At 38.4% G+C, this 12500-nt stretch overlaps 1 protein-coding gene and 1 long non-coding RNA gene across 2 annotated transcripts in view; both read left to right on the forward strand.

Annotated features, from left to right (window-relative positions):
• Positions 1-443: 443 nt before the first annotated feature.
• LOC135221725 (uncharacterized) lies at positions 444-5977 on the forward strand. Its single transcript, XR_010316077.1, has 3 exons — positions 444-709; positions 3562-3707; positions 4813-5977. It is a non-coding gene; the product is annotated as an uncharacterized LOC135221725 (long non-coding RNA).
• A 6308-nt stretch (positions 5978-12285) lies between these two features.
• Positions 12286-12500, forward strand: part of LOC135221731 (D-altritol 5-dehydrogenase-like) — a 13881-nt gene continuing 13666 nt past the window's right edge. Inside the window, exon 1 of the mRNA XM_064259526.1 lies at positions 12286-12437. The gene's annotated coding sequence lies outside the window, so the exon portion shown is untranslated. The remainder of the gene's footprint in view (positions 12438-12500) is intronic.

Genomic DNA, 12500 nt, shown 5'->3' on the forward strand with positions numbered 1-12500 from the left:
AACTCAGTCGTGAAAACAGAACGGTCCAACCGTCTCTGGACTTGACGCTCGCCCTATCCCATTTGAGGAAGTACTTTTCTTCTCTGCACTGAGACCGTTGAGTGTGAGTTCGTGTGGCTGTGCGCGTCAGAGTGAGCTGTAATTTGAGATCTCATTATCAGAAAAGTTATTGCTTCCATTCACTTCTGGAATACTGTCACGTATTTAATCATTTGCGTCTTTTGTCATTGCAATTTCGTTTTGAGAACAAATCAATCCAGCGACCATTACCGAATAAGGCAAAGTTTATTACATATCAGCCATTTTTCTACACATTCCATTATTTTTCATCGCGAGACCACGTGGCTGCGTCCTTGTTCCGAATTGCAAATTTGAACGAACGTAATCAAAGGCAATAATGAACGAGTGGCAACTGGCAGTGAAAGGGTTCAGTGCCTACCAAGTTCCGTCTTGGGTTCCACCAAGCCTTGGGTTCCACCTACCGTAAACCGACCTGGCCAACTGACCCTCTTATCTGCCTCGGTCGCTCCCACAGCGAGTCTGGCCGAAAGTGAGAGTGAATGCGGCCGCTGTCTGTTCCAGGTGCTTTGGAACGGCGATGACTTTGGTCGATGCTCGAGACTCGACATTTTAATCGCAGTCTGGATTCAGTGTGTGTGTATGTGGTCCCATATCCTGTCTCATGGAATAAAGCAACCGAGTAAATAAGGTAAGGAATGCTGCCTTAGATGGAATATCACGGTGCAAAGATTGACGTAAAACGATTTCGTGCAGCTCCGGGTACGTTTTGGGGTACTCGTTTCTTTGTCGATTAGTGATTATCTTTACTGATAAATATTTTGATTCGCATTTTTCTTTTATTGTTATATAACTGTATATTCTCTGATCTTTGAAATGTTGATATTAACACGTTAAAATACTGTTGGTTTTTTTCATTATGAACATACTAAGATATAGCCAAACACACATACACACACACACACACACACACACACACACACACACACACACATATATATATATATATATATATATATATATATATATATATATATATATATATATATATAAAGTTTTGTACGTGTGGACAGAACTCGATGAGTGATAACTTCATGACCGTATGACATTAATTAACGCACCTAGGAAATACCGAAATGCGAGGTGTAAACCGCACCAGCTATCGAACAAACTAACAAATGGTGATCATGCAGTTAATATAAACCTGAAATGGTTATTCGTAAGAAAAAGACATTTTGTGTCTGATTTAGTCTGCGATGGTGTAGCCTCAAGTTAAGTAAAGGAAGTGATCATATTAGACTAGCTGAAGTCGTAGGAGAATGTGAGCACATCTGATGGTTTCTCGAAGTTCCGGTTAGCCTGCTGGTCAGTAGAAGAAAACTTGAACGGTTAAAAGCTGTCGAAGTATTTTGCATTCGCCAACAAATGTGTCGCTCCTTACTTACCTACAAAACTTGATTATTGTAGATTTCCACACAATTAGCCTTGTTTACTTTATATATTCAAATATAATAACATACAGGGCATCTGTATCAAACGTGAATTATTGATGAACTGTAGGGCGAATACAGTAGTACGAAGAACAAGCAGAAATTACTTAAAAACTTAGAAAACTGCATAAATACCAAAGTAGAACCATAATTGTAAAGTAGAAGAAAGAGAACATCTGGAAACCTGTTACGGGAAAATCAGAGATTTAAAAAGAAATACTCGTGAACCCTGAACTGGTTTTCCAACGATGAACCTTGTTCAAAGTTTGTAAAATATGCTGTCATGTTTGCCAACAGCTGTTTTAGGTATCTGGAAAACGGCTTGCAACCTTCGTATTATGGTATGAGCAGAAAACTGCCTGAAACTGTTGCCTATAGGTTTTCAAGTGACGCCGGATTTTGTTAGGAAAGAGACGGCCTTTGCCATCTGAAGCACGCACCAGATGGTCACCACAACGATATTCGGGGATCAGAGGATTATGCTGCCAAGGGTCACGTTCTCAGAAAATAAATCTGGAGTATATGAACGACTTAGCGAAAGTTCCCGTGGAAATGATAATCAGAGGCGTGGGTTACAGTCGTGATTTCGTGTTACAGAGGTGTTCTTAGTTTGAAGCCGTAAAACTTAATGCAACCTGTGCTGTGCAGTCCTCATAGTGATACTGGGATGTATAAGTACCGATTTGTCTTAGCATAAAAGTGAAATGAAACGGTATATATACTTTGAGAGTAATGGACTTTTATTTATATTGATGTACTTCAGAATATGCTCAGTTACAGTTCCTGAAGCGAAACTCTCTTCGACAACTCAGAACCTTAGTTTCATATCATGAATTTGATGAGTCAAGAAGCAACAATAACACTACTACATGACAGTTTTTCATCTGCCTCACATTGATCCCCTACTCCACCATACAATCATTTTAATCAGTTTCTCTTCTTTACTTAATAATCCTTTCATGCCTTATAGTCCTTATGCCTTTTACTGTCTAGCCCGTTTTCGTAGTGGTATCTGTATTACACAGTCTGAACAAAAAACAAAAAAAATTTAACTGTCGATATAGGAAGTATATCTCATTCTGCATTTAAATGACACTTCCCAGTCGAGTGGCCTGCGCTAGAAACCTATGAACACATATCTGCATAGTATGTGCCAACCAAGACAGGGTAAACGTGTTCTTAAAGAATCCACGTTGAAACGATACCAATGATACGTGGCTTTACATAAAAAGAATGTCCTTCACGTTTCGAGAGTTTTGGAATGATGAGGTGGAGTGTAGGCCGAGTCACTGTTTTGTATGAATAATCCATATCTTAACGAACCAGAAGCGATAAAGTTTGGTGATACCGTAATGGCACTTTTACACGACAATATTAAATTCCTTATACATACCCGACAGCTCGTACATAACGCCGCCTCTCTTTTACAAGCCAATGGCTTCTGTGAATTACAGCACCAGAAGAACTGTCCTTGATACTGTTATCGTTCCAATACTCAATCATAGCATCTGTGTAGTGATACACCAGCAGGAGCCAAAGTTATAATAAGGCACCAAACCAACTTACCTAGTCCTGAATTTGAAGCAACAGGGATGATTGTCATGATGTGCTATTTTAATGCAATGATACTAATACATGTTTGACATAAAAGACGTCCGCACATTCCAAATAAAATATGCATACCTTACATTTATACTTCTGTCGTATAAGAAACACCAGATATTGGAATCTTACATTACAGCATTCAGTCAACTACAGTTGGCGACTTACACACAGTAATACATAGACATAGTATGTTTCATCGCTATTTGATGTACATAATTGCATAATTCAAAACTTGGCCTCTATGTAATATTCAGGTTAACCGATATAAACAAAAAAAAAAACCAGAGCAATATCCTTTCCGTATCAAAACTCCTTGATCATTGTAAATGAAGGACTCATGAGTCCTTCGTTATGTGTCCAAACTTCGTACTTTTGAGGTGGCCTGCTCATCAGACACCGTCATGTCTTCTCATAATTTGCGCATCAGTCATCTGTGTTTCTTTTCCAGGCAGAATTCAGCGAGAATCCCAAGACCAGCGATGATGGCCTTTGTCAAACTTACTACGTCCCTTCAGGTGCTGATGACACCCACCACTGTCCTTCTGGTTTCTCTCTTCGTAGGGAGCTGTGGAAAACATATTGTTTCAGATACTGGTAAGTTACAGACGTGTGAGTGTTTACGTGCGCTAGTGTAAGTTATCTCACGTTCATTATTGGCAGTAAAATTCTGGATATCAGTAAAATAGGTATCAAACAGTAGAACCCCAGCTGACTTAAAGAGACAAAAGAGGAGCGTGGTCTACTTCCTTAATGCAAATTTCTCATCATTTTTAGTTCATCCAGTGTTGTAAGCCATCAGTTCTTCTGACATCCAATGTACCTTGTACTCGAAATACAAAAGCCCACAGAACGATCGCCCTCTTTCATTTACTATTACTTTTTTCTTAATTGCAATACGATTTTAATCGTTCCCACGTCTACATAATGGTTCACTGGCCATCTATTTTCTTTACGAGGACTAAGGACGCCCCTCCTCCCTTTCATTAAATCACGTAAATTATCTTTGTAGGAACAAATCTTCTGTGGCTCTTCTGTACTTGAAAGTCCGTGACAGGTAATGACATGAGATAAACCGACCGACCAACAGACGAAAGTATCGATGAAAGAGATTGAACAAACTGAGGCTTTTCATCGACTGTAATGAGACGAGGGATCTTGGACGGAGGTGACTCCTCTCAAAGGTTGAACAATAGACGACGTCACAAGAAGGTCCTGGTGATATTTTGGTGAGTGTTACTTATACATGAAACGAAAATAAACACGAATATCAAGATTTTATGTGGAGTGAGCTTTAGTATCTGATATCCTAGTTAAAATTAATAAAATAGAGCTAAAGGTTTAAATTTGTCATTATGTATTTTACTTGTGAAAGCTTTTGAATTTCCAGAGAACATTCCTAAATGTCATTTAAATGTAAATAAATGAAACACTTCCTTCCGGGAGGTAAAACTCATTTATATATATATATATATATATATATATATATATATATATATATATATATATATATATATATATATATATTATATATAAGCTGATTATCATCATGCTTATATAACAGTAAGTCTGACTTTCAAAATATTTTCCTGAAATGCAAAATGCTTAAAACTGAAACATCTGCTGCATGACCGAGTTTTAAACGAAATACACTCATTACGTTTCCCTGCCAGATTTTTAATGTGTACTTCGATTGTTTCAGGTGGTCTCATATCGGAGGATTTCCAAAATCCAGTTTCTACACCATCTCCTCGACACGGCGATTTCCCAGCGAACTTCAGCCTCTACCTGCTTCCCCTCAGATACCCCTTACAGAATATGACTGAGCTACAAATCGACTCCCCCTACATAAATGTGGATTGGGAGCGATTTTCTCGGTCGAGGGTTGTTGATTTCTCAGACTCATCTCGCCTTCCCAGGGCCCAAGAGGAGTTCACGTCTACTTTTGTGGCTAACCCAAACGGGCAAACGATTTTCTCCTTTGCATCCAGATGACTCGCGGTTACAAAAGCCTTTAGCAAAGTTGTCTCAGATGCCATCACCTGCCGAAAATATTCTCCCATCAACGGCAGCAGAAGTTCGTCCTATTTTGCAAATTGATCCTTCTCCCTTTGGGACTGATTCTCTTCCACAAGGTGCTGATACCCTACTGCGGGCAGCTTATCCGCTGGCTGCACCATTTGTGCTCACTCGCATCACCCCTGTTTTCCCAGTCACTGTTCCCGATTCTACACCTGATGTTCCCGAATTATCAAAGGACTCATTTTCAATAACACATCCTCTAAATATTAAATCTGAGGACTTACAAGCCTTAGCCAGTCACTCCGAGAGTTCTTTCGTCAATTATTTAGAAAAAACATCAGGAAAACATTCAGCGTCACTGATAGACTCCAGATCCCTCAAAATCCCCCCAAGAACAACGAATTTCCTTCTAATACTCCACCTAAACTGAGGTTCACCATAGCTAAGGATTTTCCTCCCATAGTGAATGACACTCACGTGTCTCACTTCATCATTATCCAGCCGGACGTAAGAAGTAAAGTAGGCAGCAACTCCATCACTCCTGGAGTTCCACACTCTTACCGAGATGACCGAACGATGTTCGACGAAATGGACTGCATCTACGTTTGCCATGAACGCTCGGATTCCAACTCGGCGTGCATTGTTGATGTTGAGTGTTGCAGCAAACTTTTTGGAAATAGCGATAATTACAAAAAGTGTTTAAAAATGGAAATTTTAGCTAATGCATTAAATGATACTATGATACTAACAGAAGGTCTCCTAAAATATGGTGTTAATAGTTATTAATGGCCCGGCTTTTCAACATAGCAATTAATAGTACAAAAATATACACGCTTAATTCAAAATCCTACTTTTGTCCTTTTTCCCATTTTGACGTCTAAGAATAAAGAATTATTATTAGTTCCCTTTCATAATGGCAGATCTGAATTTCTTAATTAAACTGTGGCGACCATTTTTCTAAACAACGAATTCTAACGAAACATGTCACTGGATAACAAAGATTAAAACTGCAGGGGAGATCTTTGCCATTTACAACATGAAATTCAAGTGCAAGAGAAATGATCTTGTTGTAGAAATGAATAAACCTGCTCCACTGCTCTCAAACAACAAGAAACAATTGTCCATGCGTTGAAAGTAAAAGTGGCTTTCGGCTGCTAAGGGTTGTGGGTATCAAAGAAGACCGATACGACAAAATTTCCTTATCAATAGTATTTTTGCAACCAAAATGCGATGGTTAAGAAAATGTATTAAAATTGTGCAGGACCGTGGTAGAAATTTCAAGATTCATAACCCTATCAGTTCCATAACAGTTAATATTTTCTATCTACGAGTTTAATTACATTATAAGATTACCTCTCTCTCTCTCTCTCCAATGAGCTATGAATATATAAAAATGAAGCGCAAAAAATTAGTAAACGTATAAGAAAACAAAACCAGCGAATAAAATTATTCGAGTTCGTGTCACGCACTGGTTTGAGAAACACGAGCCGGCAACTCCTAAGACTCGCACGGTGGACTTTCACTGAGGTAATCGGCCCCTACGGTCGGCCACAGGAAGAATGACGAAATCTGAGTACGGAACCAACTCTACAAACCACTTTTTTTTTTTTACGATATTTATCATCTCTTGCCTAGTCTATCATGAGGTCAGTGACCCGGTTATTTTGGAAGTCTGGTAAATGTAGTGCCTCAGATACGTTTCCTGTGACCAAGAAATGGTTTCGTGATTCTTTCCAAACACATTGAATATCCCTCTTCGTAGAGTATTTTCTTAATTCCTCACATGCACAAGAAGTTGACATTTGATTTTGAATTTATATTAATAACTGCTGCTAAATATAACAGAACTTGATTGAGTGAATTTGAAAGGAAAAATGGTTCGTTTCATCATTTTTAAACTGGCTGAGCAACGTAATAGGTCAATGAATTAAATAAAATTGTCTTGGGTTTTCACAAATAAAAAAAATCACAATTGAGAATAATGTACTAAAAGGCCTTGATTTAAATATCAGATACTGAAGATCGACTTAAAAGAAACACAATTGAAAAAGTTGAACCATCAAAAGGAACAGAAAGAGATGTGACAAGAACATCAGATATTTCCCTTCCCAATCCACACACAGGAAATGCTTTCATACGGCCATCAGTTCTGAGGACGAAAGAAACAAGTTAAATATCCACCTAAGGAACTTTCTGTACAGCCTACGAAACTCTCAGCCGCAGCCCACGAAGCTTTCAACCAATTTGCAACCCTCTAACCTCGGTAGTTTTCAACATCTGAGGGCGGACAGAAAAATTGCTGACGGACAGACAAATAGCCATCTCCATAGTTTTATTCTACAGAAAAGTACAAATCTTTAGCAAGAAAAAGGAGAAGACTTTCTATAAAAGTCTGGCTTTGAAGGCCACCAAATAGTCACCCCAGCGTGACTAGAGCCGAGAGTCGACTTTTTAGTAGTAGGGAATAAATAAGAAACCATGAGGGCGATTTGCTGATGACTTATATGGTAGAGATAGTTGAAAAGTAGCAGCGCTCAAGTTGGAGTTAGATGGAGAGAAAAATTTCTGTACTACTTATGACGTTAGGAAAACTAATTAAAAACATCTTTGTGCATAACATTCATAAATATTACGCGATGCAGAATCTCAGTCATTTCTAAATATCCGCTGTTTGTATGCTAACATGTTAGACTATTTGAGATGTGTGCTTATTACTAACATCATCAAAAATAAAATAAAATAAATCTATCGATTTGATAATGGGTTAGTTCTTATTTTCATTTCAAATTCTGTTATATCCACTCATTTTGGTTGGCAGTACCTATTACTGTGGGCGTAAAACCCAATGCAGAGTTTTATTGGTTTGCCTCTCAGTTAAGAATTGGAAAAAGAAAAAATCTCTTGCGGTGTTGTCTAGAATGCATCTGACATTTTAAATCTCTTGTTGTCTGTCACGATAAGTAGAGTTTCCATACCCAGAGATCGTTATTTCCCTCTCTCCAAAAACATAGCCGCTTTGCAATTGATTATATTCATGTCTTCCACCTAAATCATTTTCTTGTTTTTATTCAAGGGTAAGCTATCTGAAAGAGGATAATGAGAAACATAACTAAAAGATGAGGGAGGAGGATGATGTCTAGGCTGCATTTATGAGTTCTGGCTTTCATCGGGTGATTCTACCAGTGGAACAGTCTCATTCTGGAGAGCATTTCCACTCCTGCAATGGTGCGTTAGTCACACTTGTATAAGTTTCCCAGGTCCTCATTCTGTTTTCTTTTCGTTCTCCACATAATCTTTCGAGATGAGATTTCTCTTGTCTCTTGATCTACAGTCAAAAAGAATTTACGTCAAATAAAAAACAATGAACATCATGTCTTTCTAAAGAGGGTTAGAGACATCTTCAGCGACTGCGGGTTTTCTGTTATTCTTGAAAGCAAGAAATCTGAGATGCCTATAGATCAGGAGGGCCTATTTTTCGACGATCATTCTGTAGATGCCAAGCTTGGACTTTTAATCGCCCAAGAGACATAACGCAGACTCTCAGTCATTCGGATTTTCGGTAGCTTTGTTTATCAGACCGCTCGCTCGCTCGAACATAACTTCTTATGTCCTCAGGCAAAAGTTTACGTTTATAGGTCACTCGGTGCACATTCTGATGTTCATTCCATCTTTTACATAGAGTAATAATTGGCTTACGAGTAAGTCTTATCCTTTCTTGCCGAAGAGATCGAGGCGTGGGCGTCATCTGCGGGGGCGACGGGCGGAACATACCAACCCCCTCCCCCAACTTTTTATTCAGGGGAAGACAACATATCAATTACTCCCCCAACCCCCACCCCTTTTTTCCAAGTTTTATATAACATATGATGGAAATGAGGTTACTAATAGTATAAAATATACACTTGACCCTCAAAACATAGCTAATAAATTTGTAAACACATTTCCAGACACACGGTCAAATATTTTTGGCAATCTTTAATGCACCTATATTGTTTGGCTGTATCCAGAGGCAAGTACTTTCTTCGTCAATTGCAAAGATGCTTTAATCCTCGAAGGCTGCCCACAAAGGAATTGCCTCCTTGCATCTCTATCCTCCACCACTGCTTCTCTTCTCATCCAACTATGTTATTGTTTGCAACATTTTTATTTCGTACATTCAGCATTCAATTCATTCAGTATTGTCCCCGTCCTTACTTTCTCTTGCTTTTCCACAATTGCTGTCACAAGTGGTACATTCTCATTGTTGTCATGCACTTATTTACTACCGCTTTTGCTGCCATCTCTAACCTTAGATATTAAAACCCACATTGGAGTAAAAGGCTGTTATTGTTACAGGAAACTACTATTTCAGACTCTCGATGGAGTCCTATAAATCCTTTAATAGGTATACTGCACCATAAGACAATACGTTTATTTTTACCCTAATTACTTATACTGCAAAAGTTTGTAATATTAAATACTGATCATAGTCTGTACAGGGTAAAGTGGAGCTGTATATTGAGGATGTTGTCACAGAAGACTTGTGGTATCGTATTTTAGCTAATTTGTAAATCGTGGACTTATAAACTGGTTGAGTGACTAATACTGAAAACTCAGTCAGCCTTTTCCCTTGATACATCCATTTATTCATATCTATATAGCATTAAAATACACCAAATCATGCTCATTTCTTAAAAAACTTCTCGGTGGGGGTATGGCGCCCACTGCCCACCTCAAACCCCCCCAGCTGGATAGGCTTGCTTCGCTCGCCAATATTAACCTTGTAATTTACAGAATCCCCCCCCCCCACAACCCCCCAGCCCCACCTTTTAGAGATCAGGTGACACCCCTGGATCGAGGCGTACACAACCGCAAGAAATAACAACAGTTCACTATTTAGTGAGCCAGGTTATATGAGTCACAGAATACTGAACAATGCAGGAATTCCATATTCTGAGAGAGAATGGTATAAAAGTCTTGTCAAAGCAGGTGAATTACATTCTTGCTTGTGAACTCCGTATTTGAGAATATGAAGCCTCCAGGTACAACAAGATTGAGAAAATCTACTTTGTATAAAATAAAGAAGAAGCAGACCATGGCGACAGCATTATAACTGAGGAGAATCTAATACCGGAGTGAGTGTAGGGTACTACAAACAGGAAGCTTCAAGTCAGTTATATTCAGAAATATGTCTGTAAACAGCTTCACCAGATACGAAAACAATGCTCTTTACAAGTGCCGGTCAACTACATGAATTTAAAGGATTTCCTCAGGTGAGAAGAGCACACACATTTGACTCTGATCCCGATTGTTAAAAGGTCTGAATGGTTCAGTTTAGTCATTCTCATATATTTTTGTAAAGGTAGAAGTGACCTAAAAGAGTAAAAGGAGGGATATGAATCTGGTAGCTCCATATCTATTTCCATTATCATCATCATTGTTATGATTATTATTATTATTATCAAGATAGCTTTACCAGATCCCTGAGCTCTTTATCAGCTCTCATTTTTTTATATTTTGTCAATTTAACTACAATTTTTCAAAAGCTTTATAATTAGATTAATCGCAAATGTTGAAGCTTCTGACGAAAGTTTATTGATGGATTTATTTGCAAAACTTGTGCATCTAACACGTGTCCAAAAAAGATGTAGCCCACTACCTGATCTGCAGTGATGGTACATAGACTAAATAGACTGATTGATTATAGCTACTAAAACTGGTGTCACCACCCCAGGTTAATGATGTTGAAGCGAAGAAAGTTGTGAAGATGACTGAGAGGACAAAGAAGGGATTTTTTAAAAGCATAATCATCTGCACAGGAATAAACAGAACAAGATTATTGACAAAAAAGCTGGCACAGGGTAGGATACAAAACAAACCCTTCTGAAGTACGACTCAAGACAGGGAAAGAGCAGTGTTCCACTATCGACTATAATAGAGATAGACCATTCAGATAATGAGTGAAAGAATGAAGCCAGAAGCAAGAAATAAGTTAATTGAGCGAGATGCCAGAATCACCGAAAAACTTAAGAGATCTTAAGAGCAATGGCAAGATTTCCCTGCAATGGAAAAAAATAGCATGACATATTATCGACTGATTTTTTAGAATTCAAAATGATGATTAAAGTAAGGCTGAGAAATAAATCAACAAAATCCAAAAAGAATGACGGTAACTATTTTTTTTCCTTCTGCTGCTAAACTTTGGAATTCTCCCCCTTCTGTTTTTCCAGATTCTCAACTTTTCCTCTTCAACAGTCAGGAACGTCAATTGCTTCCGTCGTAGCGAAGCCCAGCCCACTCTCTTTTTTTTCAGGTCAGGATTAAAAAAGGGCATTGGGCTGCCCGCTCTTTTGGCATTTCCTCTTAAAAACTTTTCCCTCGTGGTGAATATCAAATACTATAGATTCATCAAGTGCTACTGATATTTTATAGCCGTTTATTCAATTACGTGAAATTCATTTTTGTTTACATATATGACAAAGTTTCCTTTCAGTGTTCTTGACATTGATGAATGTGAATATTAGCTTGGTGTTCTCATCAACCCTCCAACCACTTCATATTCTGACTCAGTCATGCTGCACCTTTAGACTACTTATCTCCACCAGTGCAAGATTAGCACAAGGTCAGAAAATGCTCTCGAGAACCACAAGGCAAAGTGACTATCGCTTCTGCTCTTACATTAGTATTGCATGACCATCACTATTACCGATAGTAGACATTACTTTTGCCCGATAAACTACCCCTCCATTATATGAAGGCACTTCATATTTAGCATCTTCTGCACTGAACGAGTTTTATATCTTCCAGAGATGAAACATATGAGTTCATTCGATGTCCGTTTTGGCTTCCTAATCATAAATAACCATTTGAATCTGTTATACTAAAAATGATCACGAAGTCCATTATTTTTCACATAAAGAGGAAGGTTAATCAGTATCGAAAACGTGTCATTATGAAAGCTACCTCTGAAAAACATTTAGCTGCATTCGTCTACGTTCCACTTCACCACCATAAGTTTCACCATTATATATAAGTTTCGAATTTTATCGGGTATCTGTAGCCGAAGTTTACAGAGATACCATGTAAATCACGTATGGTAATCAATCAATAGTGAGTAGATAGGAACTTCATACCAGACACTAGTGGTTATAAGCCAAATAACCTTAAAAATGTTGTCATCTTCCTCTTAGCCTAAAGGCAACTCAAAGATGCTTAGATATCGGTCTCATCCTCACTGTCCCACACAGTCCACCAACAGGAGCCAACTGTTACGAACGTCGCATCTCAAAGCTACTTAGCACCAGTGAGTCAACTTTGGAACGACTGGTGAGTTACCTCCAGTGGCTATGAAACCAGATTTGTATAGGGTATACCGAATTAGTGCCCCAC

Source organism: Macrobrachium nipponense, chromosome 20, assembly GCF_015104395.2.
Source record: "Macrobrachium nipponense isolate FS-2020 chromosome 20, ASM1510439v2, whole genome shotgun sequence".
In the NCBI taxonomy this organism is placed as follows: Eukaryota; Metazoa; Arthropoda; class Malacostraca; order Decapoda; family Palaemonidae; genus Macrobrachium; species Macrobrachium nipponense.